The following is a 15,759-nucleotide window of genomic DNA, read 5'->3' on the forward strand; positions in this document are numbered from 1 at the left end:
GTTTCACCATTTTGACCAGGATGGTCTCGATCTCTTGACCTCGTGATCCACCCGCCTCAGCCTCCCAAGGGTTGTTTGTTTCCTTATTGCTGGGTTTTAAGACATTTATTTTGTTTTGTATTTTGGAAAACAGTCCATTACCAGAAATGTCTTCTGCAAATATTTTCTCCCAGTATTTGAATTATCTTTTCATTATCTTGACATCATCTTTTGTAAAACAGAAGTTTTTAATTTTAGTGAAGTCTGGTTTATCAATTATTTCTTTCATGGATTATGCCTTTGGTGTTGTATCTAAAATGTTATCACCATACCCATGCTCATCTGGATTTTCTCCTGAGTTATTACATTCTAGGAGTGTTACAGTTTTGCATTTTACATGTAGGTCTATGATCCATTTTGAGTTTGTTTTTGTGACAAAAGTAAGGGTTGTGTCTTACTCATTTTTTTTTCTTTTGGTATGTGATGTCCAGTTGTTCTGGGGCCATTTGTTGAAGACTCTTTGGGCCATTGTATTGCCTTTGCTCCTTTGACATACACTATCTGCAGGGTTTATCTCTGAGCTCTCTATTCTGTTCCACTAATCTATTTGTCTGTTCTTTCACCAATACCACATGGTCTAGTTTACCATAGCTTTTTTTTTTTTTTTTTGAGACAGAGTTTCGCTCTCATTACCCAGGCTGGAGTGCAATGGCGCAATCTCGGCTCACCGCAACCTCCACCTCCTGGGATCAGGCAATTCTCCTGCCTCAGCCTCCTGAATAGCTGGGATTATAGGCATGTGCCACTATGCCAGCTAATTTTTTGTATTTTTTTTTAGTAGATACGGGGTTTCACCATGATGACCAGGATGGTCTCGATCTCTTGATCTCGTGATCCACCTGCCTCAGCCTCCCAAAGTGCTGGGATTACAGGCTTGAACCACTGCACCCGGCCTACCATAGCTTTATATTACGTCTTCAGGTCAGATAGTGTTAGTCTTCCAACTTTATTCTTCAATGCTGTGTTGGTACTTCTGGGTCTTTTGCCTCTGCAGATGAACTTTAGAATCAACTTGTTAATCTTCACAAAATGGCCTGCTGGGATTTTAATTCTGACTACGTTGAATCTGTACGTCCAGTTGGCAAGAGCTGACATCTTGACACTATTGAATCTTCCCATCCATGAACATGTAGTATTTTTCCATCTGTTTGGTTCCTCTTTAATATCTTTCATTAAAGTTTTGCAGTGTTTCTCATATGGATCTTGTATGAATTTTGGTAGATTTATACCTATTTTATTTTGGTGGAGGACTTTTTTAAATTTCAAATTTCATTTGTTCATTGCTCGTTGTCATGGATTGAATATATCACGGATAGAAATTTAATCCCCAACGCAAAAGTGTTGAGAGGTGGGACCTAAAAGAGGTGATTAAGACGGGAGGGGCTCTGTTGTAATGAATGGATTCATGCTTATTGTACGAGTGGGTTCCTAATAAAAGGATGAGTTTGGCTCCCCTCCCCTTCCCTTCCTCTAGGGGTGGGGGTGGGGGGCCCTTCCCCTCTCCCACCCTTCCCCTCTCCCTTTCTAGCCTCTTTCCTTCTTTTTCCCTCCCCTTCCTTTCCCTTCTACATATATGCTCTCTTGCCCTTCTGCTTTCCACCAGGGGATGCACAATAGGAAGGACCTCACCAGATGTAAGCCCCTTAACCTTAGGCTTCCCAGCCTCCAGAACTGTAAAAAATAAATTTCTATCGTTTATAAATTACCTAGTCTTGGGTATTCTGTTTTAGAGGCATAAAACAGAATAAGATACTGGTATATTGGAAAACAATTGACTTTTGTATATTAACCTAGTATTCCTCAACATTCCCATAATTACTTATTGGTTCCAGGAGACTTTTCTGCCAATTTTTTTCAGATGTTCTTCATAGACAATCATGTCATTTGCAAACAAAGACAGTTTTATTATTTCCCTCCCAATCTGTATCTTTAATTTCTTTTCCTTGCTGTATTATCTAGAATTTTTCATCTGCTGTTCAGAAGCAGTGGAGAGAGTAAACACTGCCTTGCTCCTGATCTTATGGGAAGAATTCAAGTTTCTCATCATTAAGTATGACATTATCGACAAGGTGTTTGGTTTTTTGTTTTTGTTTGTTTGTTTTTACAGATATTCTTAATCGAGTTGAGGAAATTTCCCTTGATTCCTAGTTTACTTAGAGTTGAGTGTCTCCCTTCTTCCAGATCAGTTAGGTGTTGGTAAAACCCCTGAAGGTTAGGCTCTGGTGAAGTAGTTCCTCCTAAGGGCAGACCACATTCAGAAGAACATAGTGTTCTGGTATATTTTTAAATGTTTCTTTTCCCCTTCCCCTAGCAGAAGCATGAGGGGATTTTTCTCCAGTATTCACTGTGGGGTGTGGTAGAGCTTCTAAAAAAGGTAAAACACAGAAATGTGGGAGGTCTCTTAATGACTGTGTTCCCCTAGAGTTTTTGACTTTTCCACACTCAGCCTCCAGCAATTCATCAATTACAGTTAACGTCTTCCTACATGGCACCAGCTGCTGTAGAGGGCCCTGTACTCTAACCTCTCTTAGAGATCTAAAAAGGCTTGTTTCAGGGTCTTACCCTCTCACCCAGCCTCGAGTGCAGTGGTGCTATCATGGACCGCTATAACTTCGAATTCCTGAGCTCAAGCGATCCTTCCACCTCAGCCTCCCAAGTTGCTGCAACTACAGGTGTGCGCCACCACACCAGGGTAATTTTTAAATTTTTTGTAGAAATGGGGTTTCACCATGTTTCCCAGGCTTGTCTTGAGCTCCTGGGCTCAAGAAATGCTAACCGCCTCAACCTCCCAAAGTGCTGGGATTACAGATGAGAGCCACTGCACCTGGCCTGTTGAGCTTTTTCCTTGTTGTTAGGGCAGAGTGACAACTTCCAAGCTTCTCACATGCAGACTGGAAACTGGAAGTTGGTGTGTTGCTTTTTTAAAGTATAAATTCTGGGCCTTACCCCAGATCTACTGATTCAGTCTCAAGGGGTAGAGCCCAGGATCTTTATCTTAAGAAATCCTCATCTGTGGGCACCCATTATTATGGCTTCTGAAGCATAATTTTATAAGAATTAAACATAACTCTGGAATACTCCTGTGAGAAGAGTAGCCTTGGCCCCAGAAACAAGGTAGAAGGGTTCCTAAGTTGTTCATTCTTAAAAGAAACACCCAATCGGGGATTTATAGTTTGGTTAGCTCTTCGCCTACTCTCAGAAGTGCACCCAGTAAAATGAAGGGTTAGGACCAATACAACCAATATCCTAAGAGCAGGCCTAGGCAAGAGGAGATGGACACCAAGGTGCTCCCTTAGGTCTGAAGATCACACCTTTGAAGGAGGAGGACCTGTATCAGAGCAGTGAGAAACTTTGCTTTCTGGACTTCCAGGTTCCACACCTGGCATGATTCTGGCTGGACCACAAGAAAGAGCTGAGGAGAGTGAACCCCAAAATACCTGCTTACATGACAGCTGCAGTTTAGACGGGTGAGGTAATTAGCTCAGGATTATCCAACCAGGAGGCAGGTAGATGTGAGATGATGCAAAAGAAGGTATCGGCAGGAGTGACCCTCTGTCCCTATTGCATGACATAAGTATTCCTTGCTGTAGAAAAGAAGGAAACCAAACAAATCATTAGTACCAATCTGGAAATGAAAAGAAAGGGCATCCCCATGATACCACTGGGTCCCTGGACTGATACCCTCCAAGGCCAACCCCACCTCTCTGCCTCCTACTCTTGTGAACCAATAAATTCTTTTTTGCCTAAGGTAATATGAGTTGGGTTGCTATACCTCGAAGCCAGAGTGTTCCAGTAAAAGTATCCCATAGGTATTAAAAAGAATGGTTGGTCCCGATTCAAGGTCAGCAGTTTACTGAAGCTGTTGGTTTAAAGCAGGAGACTAAATGATTGTCTTTCTGTGGTCTTTTGGCCATTTTATAACTTTGGAAATGTAATGGCCAATTCATTAGAAAGGAACATTTGAGGGAAAAAAAGATGGACAAATATACTGACATAGAAAAGGATCACGATAATTATTAAATGAAAAAAGTCAAATTATACAATAGTGTTTTTTGGTAGTATTCTATTTGTGTATATAGTGTGTTTTGTTTGACTTTCATGTTACCTTATTTTATTTCATCTTATTTTATTTTAGTAAATGCCTAGAGAACAACTGGAATAATACTTACCACACTGTTAGCAGGAGATGGGATTGGGGAGTTCTCCCAATTCTGAACCACTTACTGATGATGAGCATGTATTACTTTCATAAGAAAATACTAAATCGAAAAAAAAGGAAAGAAAAGAAAGTCACTGAATGTACCAGATACTTGATGCCCCCGGCTTCCTGGCTTTCTTGTTAGGGAGAAAAGAAAGTTAGATGTAGCAAACAGAATAGGTTCCATGGTTAAGCCAACCAACACTATATTGACTGAGAGAGTAAGTCAGTGAGACATGGACAGGCTTAAGTATGTACAACTGAGAGAGTTTGTGTTACAGGGGATTAAATGCCCAGAGTCTAACCAGTCAATAAAAATACAAAAATGGCTAAAAAGGCAATCATTCATGTTGAATTTTCACAGTCCAGGGGTGGGGGGTCTGGAGGGAGTGCAGAATCTTACCCAAGGTACTGAATGGAAACTTGGGAACATCAACTGCCTAGAACTTAGAGGGAGGCTTTGCAGGTGCTCAGAATGTGGAGCATCACCACTTCCAATTATGTGGGCTGCAGTAAAGCCCCATTAAATAGTCACTTAAAAGGGAGACATTAAATGGGAGAAGTGCCTGGAGAGGGAGCAAAGAGGGGATCGGCAAGTCAACACAAGTTAAGAATGCTAATCCAGAGGCAGAAAAGCCCACCCTGAAAGGCAATGGAATGGATTCCAAGGGGATGGTTTTGATTGATTCTGTCACATTACTTAAAGATTCAGGGTAAAGGATGCCGCATGACTTTGTAAATCATTAGAGAGGCAACAAGAAAGTGTATCTTCTTCCACTGATTCACATGACACCAAATTCTAGGAATTAATAAAGGAAAGTTTAAATAGCTTGGTAATAACTCACAAACTTCATAAATTTTACAAAAAAAGGCATGTAGCAAACAATGAGATGAGTTGATTTTCTTAGAATTAATGTACCAGAGAGGATATGAGGAAAAAGGAACTGAGTCAGAGGCAGAATAAGGTACTATTTTCAGAAAACAGCAGCCTTGGACACAAACCAAAGGGCAGGCAATGTGCATCCACTCAGCTCTGAGACCAAGTTCCACATCAATCTCTCTTGTCACAGCTGTACACAGAGATAGCAAATCGTTATCTTACCATCTAAAGATCTAAGATAAATATTGCATGACAACATAGTTCTTCTGCAAAGAAAACTTGTACCAACAGGCACTCTGCCTCTGAGTTCAGACTCTCTTTCCATCCTCTCTGTTGATCTGCAGACTGCAGTGCCAAAGTCATCCCCAACCCAGGAAGACCACTTACCATACTAATCATGTCTGCACATGCTCAGCTGTTTTGAAACTCTCCTGTCTTAGCAGATAGAGGTAGAGGCAGAACTTGAGCACAAGTCTTCTTAATCTGACTTCAAATTTGGCTTTTTTTTTTCTTTGTCTTCTAAACTAGGATTTATTTCAACCCAGGCCATCCATCCATCCACATCCATGTAACCCGGAAAGTCTCAGGCACTGTGCCTGGTGGTGGGGAGACAGAGTCAGTAAGACATTATAGAACCAGATGTGAGTGTGATGCTTCCATTATAATTATAGGACCATGGACTTATGGCCTCCCTCTCTCTCAGCCTCAGTTTCCTCAATTTTAAATTGTAGCTGAAGATAGGTACCTTCGACAGTTATGTTGGGGATTAGAAATAATGTAAGTAAATTGCCTAGAATGCTCAATAAGTAACACATTACTACTGTGAAAGACTACTAGAGGATGAGACCCAACTGAAGGTTTTAGTGTAGTGCAATCAGTGCCATGACATAAGAAAGGATGGAATGTTACAGAGGAAGGAAAGGATTATAAATCAATATTGAGGGAAGGTATAAAATGAAGTTCCAGAATTTTTTTTTTTTTGAGATGGAGTTTCACTCTTGTTACCCAGGCTGGAGCGCAATGGAGCGATCTCGGTTCACCGCAACCTCCACCTCCTGGGTTCAGGCAATTCTCCTGCCTCAGCCTCCTGAGTAGCTGGGATTACAGGCAGGCGCCACCATGCCCAGCTAATTTTTGGTATTTTTAGTAGAGACGGGGTTTCACCATGTTAACCAGGATGGTCTTGATCTCTTGACCTCGTGATTCACCCACCTTGGCCTCCCAAAGTGCTGGGATTACAAGCTTGAGCCACCGCACCTGGCCGAAGTTCCAGAATTTGAAGGATGAGTAGGAATTAGCTAAATGGAGAAGGGAGGAAGAGTATTTCTGGCCAAGAGAAAGCAACGTGTACTAAGGCACGGAGGTGTGAAGTGCCATTATGCGTGGTTTTGGAAGATTCATACAGATGGAAATAAATAATGGGTTTAGAGGTTTGGATGGATGTGACAATAGAGGGATGGTGAGGGGCCAGAACATGAAGAGCCTTGTGTGGTAAGCAAATGGCAATGTCACAGAAATTTCCTATGTGTGCCCCACACCAAACTGTATAGCCTGTCTCCTCCACTAAAGGCAAACGACCCTGCTAAATTGTGTGTTTATCCTTCTTTTAATTTACATAGGTGCCTAAGAGTTTTTGCTTGCTTGCTTGTTTAAACATGGATAAAAAATAAATTGTATGGAATAATTTATCTGCAACCATTCATAATAGCATGTGTTTATTCTCTATTGATCTGTAATTTAGTGAATTGTATTTATTTGATTTTATAAAGTTAGACCATCCTGTGTTTGAAAGTAAATATCTGCTTAAATAATGTATTTAAATGCATTCTTTAAATGTATTTAATCATAATATGCTATCTTCTGTGCATTGCTGGATTACATTTTTATACTTCTTTGCAGAGTTTTGTCGTACACTCATGAGTGAAGTTGGTTTGTCATTTTTCCTCTCTTGTATTATCCTGATTTGTTTTACTATATAAAATACATATTTTTGCATGGAATGAGGCCAGCATATGTTTTATTGGGGTGTTTTTCCTTATTTCAAGTTTTTGAAGTGTGCCTTACTTGTTTTTAAGGTGTTTATTAATATTCACCTATAAAGTCATCTGGGCCAGGTCTTTGTGTAAGATTTTTTAATTGGTGAACCAATTTCTTCAAGGGCCTTACAATGACTCAGAATTGCTATTTCTTCCTGAGTTTGTTTGGTACGTTACGTTTTTTCTAATAATTTGACCATTTTTTCTAAATTTTCAAACGTGACACCAAGTTGTTTGTACTAGTTTACCATTTTCTTAATCTCTGAATTTTTTAAATTCCTAACATTTTTGTTGTCATCTTTGTCTTCTTCTTCCTCCTCCTCCTTTTTTCTTCTTTCTTTTAGTTCAACCAGGCCAGACCAATTTGTCAATTTCACTCACTTCTTTGAAAACCTTAATTTTGGCATTGTTGATCTTTTCTATTTTATTCGTGTTTTCTATAACATTAATTTCCAGGCTTATCTTTATTATTTTCTTTCTTCTGCTCTCTTTAAATTAGTTCTATTTTTAAAATAATTTCTCATGGATGCTTAGCTCAGCAATATTCAGCCTTTCTCAGTTTCTAATATAAGCATTTATGACTTAAAATTTCCTTTAAGTCCCTTTTAACCATTTGTTTTAGTGAAGTTAGTAAAGTTTTTGGATTTTATCATTGTTCAATCCTAAGCACTTTCTATTTTGCATTATGATATACTCCTTGATTGATGAGTTATTCAAAAGTGTTTTCCAATTTTCTAAATTTTTAAGACATTGTTTTTTAGCTAAAGATATCTTTATTAACTGAATTGTGATTTAAAAAATACAACGTGTTTAAGATCAGTTTCTTAAAATTGGTTGAGACTTCATTTATGGCCTAATTCATAACCAATTATTGTAGTATTTCTTGCATAACCAAAACCAATTTGTATACCTTAATTTGGAGTGCAGAAATCTATATGTTCAGTAGGTTAAGCTTTCTGTATTTTTCAAATTAATCATACCCTTAATGCTTTTTGGTTCATTTTATCTATCAATTATTGAGATAGCTATATTTAATGACTCACAATAGTAGAGAATTCGAGTATCTCTTTGTAAATATGTCAGATTTCCCTTTATTTTACTGAAGCTATATTATCAAGTTTTAAATTTTAGAATTTTTTCCACCTGGTGAATTAAACCTCTTATCATTATTAAATGATCTCTTTTGTTTGTTGTAAGGTTTTTTTCTTGCTCTAAAATCTATTTTACATATATAGATATTCCAGCTCTTTTTGCTTAATATTTGCCTGAAACATATTTTTCTATTCTTTTACTTTCAACTATTCTTTCTTAATGTCTTAGATATGTCTCTTATAAAAAGCATAAACACAGATTTTGTTTTTTATCTAATAGATGTTTTTAATCCAATCTCACAACTTCCCTTTCAACTGGGTTTATTTCACTGATATATTTATATTTACTACTGTCATCAGTTTTTTAACTTTCTATTTTTTCAGGCTTTTCTGTTTTTTTTTTTTTTTTTTTTTTTTCTCCTTCTTGCCTCTTTTCAATCAATTAAATTACCTTTTTTTTTTTTTTTTTTTGAGATGGAGTTTCACTTTTGTTCCCCAGGCTGGAGTGCAATGGTGCGATCTCGGCTCACTGTAACCTCTGCCTACCAGGTTCAAGTGATTCTCCTGCCTCAGTCTCATGAGTAGCTGAGACTACAGGACCACCATGTCCGACTAATTTTTTTTTATTTTTAGTAGAGATGGGGTTTTATCATGTTGGCCAGGCTGGTCTTGAACTCTTGACCTCAGGTGATCCGCCCGCCTCAGTCTCCCAAAGTGCTGGAATTACAGGCGTAAGTCACCATGCCAAGCCGATTAAAATTCCACATGACCCATACTGGATGTGTAACATGAGAGATAAATATACTTGTTAAGCCACAGAGGTTTCAGAGTTAATTTGTTACCAAGGCATAATGTAACATATTCTGACCAAATAATTTTAATGGATAAATAATCCCATTAGAGAGTTACTCTCTCAGTACATTAAAAATATTTTCCCACAATTTGTCTTATATTTTTGTTGCTGAGAAGCCAGTTATCTAATTGCCGTTCGTTTATTGGCTGTTTTATTTTCTCTTCAGCTAATTTTAATGTCATCGCTTTGTCTTTGGCATTCTGAAGTTTTTTAACAATGTATTTAGGGGCGCGCGCGTGTGTGTGTGTGTGTGTGTGTTTGTAGGTTTTGGAATCTGAGGTTATCTTTAATCATTTCTAAAAATGTCTCATTCATTGTTTCTTCAGTTATTACCTCATCCTCTCCTCTGTTATCACCTCTTTAAAAATTTTGGTTACACGTGTTGAAGCATCTCACTTTGCCCTGCCTTCCAAGCCCCTCAGCCTCTGTCATATTTCCCAGCCCCCATCTCCTTGTGCTGCATGTGTGTAAGGTCTTCTGGTCTCTAATTAACACTCTTAAATTCTATCTTCAGCTGTGGACCGGTCCCCTGTTATCGCTTTTAATTCCAATCTGTTTATTTTTTAATTTATATAAGTTCTATTTTGTTCTTTTTCAGATATGATAGACATTTTTATGGTCACTTTCTTCTTCCTCGAATTTATATTTCCATTGTACATTTTAGTTTTAAATTTATCCTTACATTTAAAAGTTCTATATATTTTATTACTCATGTTAAGTTCTTTAGGGTAGAAGTCCTCTCTCTATATTTGTACTTGTATTTTTATTATTTCAGATTGTTTATATACCTTGGGATATAAGAAACATACCCCTGGGTACTTCCCTGTCCCTAGATGTCTGATGCTGGTTCACCTTTAGAATATCCACTATCGTAAGTAAACAAATATCATCTTATATTTGCTGTTTAATGTATTTTTCTCTTGTCAGTGAGCTTGTCTTCAATTGGTCATCTTTCTACAAAAATCTTCATTATTTTAATTCAGAAGATTTATGAATCTTTCTAATGCCCAGAGAGCTATCCCTCTTTCCATATTTCTAGACTGCAGCTGTGTTTTGGAGAATGTCCAAAAGTTTGACCTTTGAATAAAGTGATGAGGCTGTACAAACTTTTGCTTCTTAATACCCACTGCCTGGGAATAAAAACCTCTATACAGGAAGAAATAACGGAAGGAAGGAAGACAATTTTTAGAAAATCTGTAAATGCATCCTTCCCACTAAGAGGACATGAGGGCAGGTAGCCTGTATTTTAGGGATGACTTTTCAATGACTAGGAGTGGTTTCCACAGAGAATTCAGCTTCCTATCCATATACTTGGTATATATACATTTATATATATACTTATTTATTTATATAAATTTATATATAAATCTTGGTATATCAACCACCTAAAATTATCCTGCATTTCTAACTGATTTATAGCTAATAATATATGTCACTCCAATTCTTATAGTAAGCATAGGTATCAACTGTTTTGTAAACTCTTTAGACTGTAATGTTCATTTATTACATATGATAAAAGAGATTCCACACTGAGAAGAAGAATGAAGAGGAGGAGGAGGAGGAGAAAAACTATCACCAATAATAATTCTGGGCTTGTTTTAAAGTATACACTCGGCCCTTCCCCACATGTAGTGTGATGACTAACAGCCCAAGTGTGAACCTCAGGTGTCCCAATGTTCACAAGGATGTCAACTTTACCGATATTTGCAGGTTTAAAATTTAAAGCATATGGAACCATCATGTCCAACACCTACCAAATTTTGACTGAAAGAGCTAGTACTTATAAAACATTGTTGAATGACATGAAGTTTATCTGTATTAGTTCCGGTGGCTTAAAACAACAGAAATTTATTCTCTCGCAGTCTGAGGCCAGAATTCTGAAATAAAGGGGCTGGCAGAGCCACGCTCCCTTTGAAGCTTCTAGAGGAAGATCTTTCCTTGCCTCTTCCAGCTTCTTGTAGCTCCTGGTGTTCCTTTCCTTGTGACGGCACAACTTCAGTTCCTACTTCTGTCTTTCCTCTGTGTCTCTTTGTCTTCACATGGCATTCCCTTCTTTTGTCTTTCCTCCTCTTACAAGGATACCAGTCATGTTGGATTAGTATCCTTCCTACTCCAATATGACCCTACTTACATATGCTATAACCCTATTTCCAAATAAGGTCACATTCTGAGGTTCTGGGGCTTAGGACTTCAACATATCTTTTTGGGGGACATGATTCAATACATTAACAGTATCTTCTTCCAGAGAGATTTTACCTACCAAATAAGCTTGGATCCTACTGTCTTAGAAACACAGGAACTGGCTTTCTCTGGACTGTGTTTTGATGTTATGTTTTCAGCTTTTACTAAGCTGAGCAAGAAGAAATGGCTTAATGAATGGTACTACTGGATTCACTAAATAAAATTCACTAAGAATCATACCTAATTTGCTTTTTTTTCAGAAATGTTACATGTTCCCCCTTTAATAACTGTTAGATTTTCTTTTGGAGTCAATGAAAATCATATATCTAATTACATGTTTCTTTTTGATTTGGTTGTCAGGAAGCTTAAACATTTCACTATAAGTTAATTTTAATAACTTTGTGGAATGCTACAGCTACATATCTTCATTTTTTTACTTCTCTTGTGTTGGTATTTTCTTTCTGATGTTAGTTTTTCAAATTGCTTTTCATATTATTACAAGTCCCAATACTTTGTGGGGAAAAGTGGGTAATAAGTAGGAAAAAAGAATGATGAATCTCTTCCTGAGTCTCTTCCTTATTCATAGCAAATTTTCCCCTGACCCAGGTCATCCATCACGGAGTGACTAACCAAACATTATAAGCCATCAATATTAGTACTCCAGTTTACAGTGTAAGTGGATGATTCAAATGGTACTCAGATAAACAGAGGGAAAAACAAAGAAATCACTCCCTTTATTCTTGAGCAAATCTTACTGATTTCCTTCAGAAAGTTTGGGTGGATTTTTTTTTTTTAATCTGGAAAAAAAAATATCACAGAACCCATGAAACAGTAAAAATAAGAGAAATCTAGAAAAGCAGAGGAATCAAATGAGAAGAAATTAAATCACTGCAAACCATATTAAAAGCATCAAGGAGTAGAATTTAAACTGCAGAAAGCTGGACATGAAGGGCAAGCTATTGAAGAAAATAATCCCATGGAATTTGGTGGAAAATAAAAGGTGATCAGAAAGGAGATGAAAGATGTAGACCACGGGCAATGGAGAACTAAAATTTGAGTGACTGCTATCTTTGAAGATGTGAATGAGCAAACAGAAATGAAAAAACTATACAATAGAATAATGTTATTAACTAAAATAGGTTTTCAAATTGAATTTTGAAAAGGCTCACCATATTCCAATCAAATTTAATAAAAGCTTTTTTCCTAGAACTTTAAGGACTAAAAGAAATAGAATCCTATAGTCATCTAGGCGGAAGGAAAAAGGTCATCTTTGTAAACAAAGAAATCAGGAATATTCTAAGAAATGTTCAATGCAAGAAGAAAATGGAACAATGATTAACAAACATAGGAAGAAAAAACATTCCATACCTGGTCTAACCATCTTCATGTGTAATAGTGTCAGAAATAAATTCTCAAATATGCAAGAATTCAAGAAAAATAGAATTTATGAACTTCTGAAAAATCTGTCAGGAAAAAAAGTTAAGACAGTAAACATAAGTAACCATAAAATAAAATTTATGAATGAGAAAGTCATGATGTACAAAAGGTTGAGCCCTGAGCTTTAAGTCCACTACACATATTTAAATAATCAGCATTTTATGTAATAAAAATTAAAGACGGTTGTTTTAATACTTAAAAGAAAAATTACATAATATATAAACCATAATATTTTGATGACAATAGACTGAAACAAGAATCAGATTTGCTTTCCAAACTAAGAGGTGGAAAGAGAAGAATTTAAGTAGACTGATTTCATCATCATCATTGCATTTCTAAACTTAATTGAAAGACACAAATGTTAGCATGTTATTTAAAACAGACTTTACAACTCCCCAGTGGCCAGAGTGGGGTAGGTAGACTTCTTAAACAGCTCCCAGTTGTCCCTACCTCCTGGCATTCATGCCCTTGTGTTATTTTAGATCTAATTACTTGCCTTTACCAAAAAGAATGTGGCAAAAGTGATAGGATTTCCCATCTGAGGTTGGGCTATAGAGGGCTAGGACTTCTGTCTTGCTTACACTCTGACTCTGACTCTTCCTGCATACCCCTTGCGTTGATGAAGCCAGCCGCCATGCTGTGAGCTACCCTAAGGAGAAGCCCATTTGGCAAAACTAAGGCCTTTGGTTCCATAAGGAACCAAATCTGGGCTCCAGCCATATGGGTGAGCTTGAAAGCAGATCCTCCCCAAATCTAGCCTTCAGTGGAGAAGAGCCCTATCCATTACCTTGATTATAGCTGTGTAAGAGACCCTAAAGCAGAGGATTCAACTAAGCGACACCAGGACCCCTGACCCACAGATAGTGTGAGATAATGAGTGTGTGTTGTTATAAGCTGCTAAGTTTTGGGGTAGTTTGTTATAAAGCAATAAATAACTAATGACAAATGTTTTCACTGACCAGACTCTAGCGCTTCTCCTCTAAGCCCTCTTCTTGGTAAGTTACCAATCTTGGCCTATACAGACTTGTACAAAAACTAACATGCTTTCTAACAGTTCAAGGACACATCCCTAGGTGGACAGTAGCTCCTCTTAAAGTGCCTCACTGAGAAAGCTCAAGGATGCCAAAATAATTTACTATTTGTTTTAGCCAACACCTGGCAGTAGGCCCCTGACCACCCTTTCTTAGAACATTTACTAAAAATGGCTTGCAACTGTGACTCCTTCCTGTTTCTGAGATGTACATGTATCTCCTACAACTCAGGAGTGCCTTTCTCAAGGACCTGAAAGCCATTTCTTTGAAATATAATCATCCAGAAGAATAGGGCCTGTGTCTCCCAGTCTGTAGGAAGATAGAATCCTAACGTCTGTAACTATAACCTACTAGAAACAGCTGGCTTTACCACTTTATGATGTGCAACCCTTTGTAATGCTTCACTTCTCTGACTCTCCTGAGCACTCACTCACCCCTTGTCCTACTCCTGTTTTAGGTGGTCATCTCTGTACAAATCAGATTTCAGTTCCCGCTGAATGCTTATCTCTGTTGCAACGGTCATTGCTGAGTAAAGCCTGTCCTTGCCACTTTAACTATTGTCCAGCTTTGTTTATCTCTGACACTAAAATGTAGAGGAAGATACAAATTAAACCAAGACAAAACAAAAACAAGGAAAGCACAGATCGTAAGCAAAAGAGCAAAAAAGAACAATGCGAATTCAAAAAAATAAACACATGACTGAGATAATAAACATACCTAATTCAAATAATTTCAAGTGGGATACAATAAGCCATTAAAAAGCATTACATGGAACAAAGAAAGTCACTTTATAATGGCAAATGACACAGCTCACAATAAAGAAATTACTAATATAAATGTTTATGTATCAAATAACGTAACATTAAAATACATAAAGCAAACCTTCAAGAAATAAGAGAAAACAGCAAGATAAATGTTAAGAGACTTTAACAAATTTCTTTTTATTCTTGAACAATGAATAAAAAATATATATTATATGGAAGATGTTAATAACAATTATCAAAAAGATTGAGCCAATAATATTATGTAATAGATGCTTAATAAATTATTATTTATTATTAACCTGAGAGCCTGCAAATAAAAAATACTAATATTTTACGTACTCACGTGATATGGTTTGGATGTGTTTTCCTGCCCAAATCTCACGTTGAATTGCAATCCTCAGTGTTGGAGATGGGGCCTGGTGAGAGGTGACTGAATCATGTCGGTGGATTTCTCATTAATGGTTTTGCATCATCCCCTTGGTGCTGTCCTCACAATAGTGAATGAATCCTTCTGAGATCTGGCTGATTGAAAGTGTGGCACCCACTCTCTCTTGCTTCTGCTCTGGCTATATGACGGGCTTGCTGCCCCTTCACCTTCTGCTATGATTTAAACTTCCAGAAGCATCCTCAGAAGCCAAGCAGACGCCAACATTATGCTTTGCTTCCTGTACAACTTGCAGAACCATGAGCCAATTAAACCTCTTTCCTTTATAAATTATCCAGTCTCAGGTATTTCATTATAGCAATGAAAGAATGGATTAATACCTCATGTAACATTTACAACAAGAAGTCATACGCACAGGATAAACATTTAGAAAATATATACCATTTAACAGGGATTATTTTAGGAATGGGTTTATTGGCCATTTTCACTTTCTATTTTAAGTTTCTGATTGTTTTAATTTTTTACCACAGTGTATTTTCACAATAAATTAAAAAAAAATCTTTAAATGTTCTACCACCTTTCCTCTTTAGAATTTTCCTCAATATTCCTAAATCATTCCATTTGCTTTCTTTTCTTTTTCTTTCTTTTTTTCTTTTCTGAGACAGTGACTCACTCTGTCACCCAGGCTGGAGTCCAGTGGCGTGATCTCAGCTTACTGCAAGCTCCACCTCCCACGTTCAAGCAATTCTCCTGCCTCAGCCTCCTGAGTAGCTGGGATTAAAGGCACCCACCACCACGCCCGGCTAATTTTTGTCATTTTAGTAGAGAGGAGGTTTCGCCATGTTGGCCAGGCTGTTCTTAAAC

The 15,759-nt window shown here is 37.4% G+C and overlaps 1 non-coding gene across 1 annotated transcript; it reads left to right on the forward strand.

The window, feature by feature from the left end:
* Positions 1 to 3,864: 3,864 nt before the first annotated feature.
* LOC118143475 (small nucleolar RNA SNORA2/SNORA34 family) lies at positions 3,865 to 4,001 on the forward strand. The gene has a single exon (XR_004727687.1). It is a non-coding gene; the product is annotated as a small nucleolar RNA SNORA2/SNORA34 family (small nucleolar RNA).
* The last annotated feature ends 11,758 nt before the right edge of the window (positions 4,002 to 15,759 follow it).

This window comes from Callithrix jacchus, chromosome 7 (assembly GCF_049354715.1).
Source record: "Callithrix jacchus isolate 240 chromosome 7, calJac240_pri, whole genome shotgun sequence".
Classification (NCBI taxonomy): domain Eukaryota; kingdom Metazoa; phylum Chordata; class Mammalia; order Primates; family Cebidae; genus Callithrix; species Callithrix jacchus.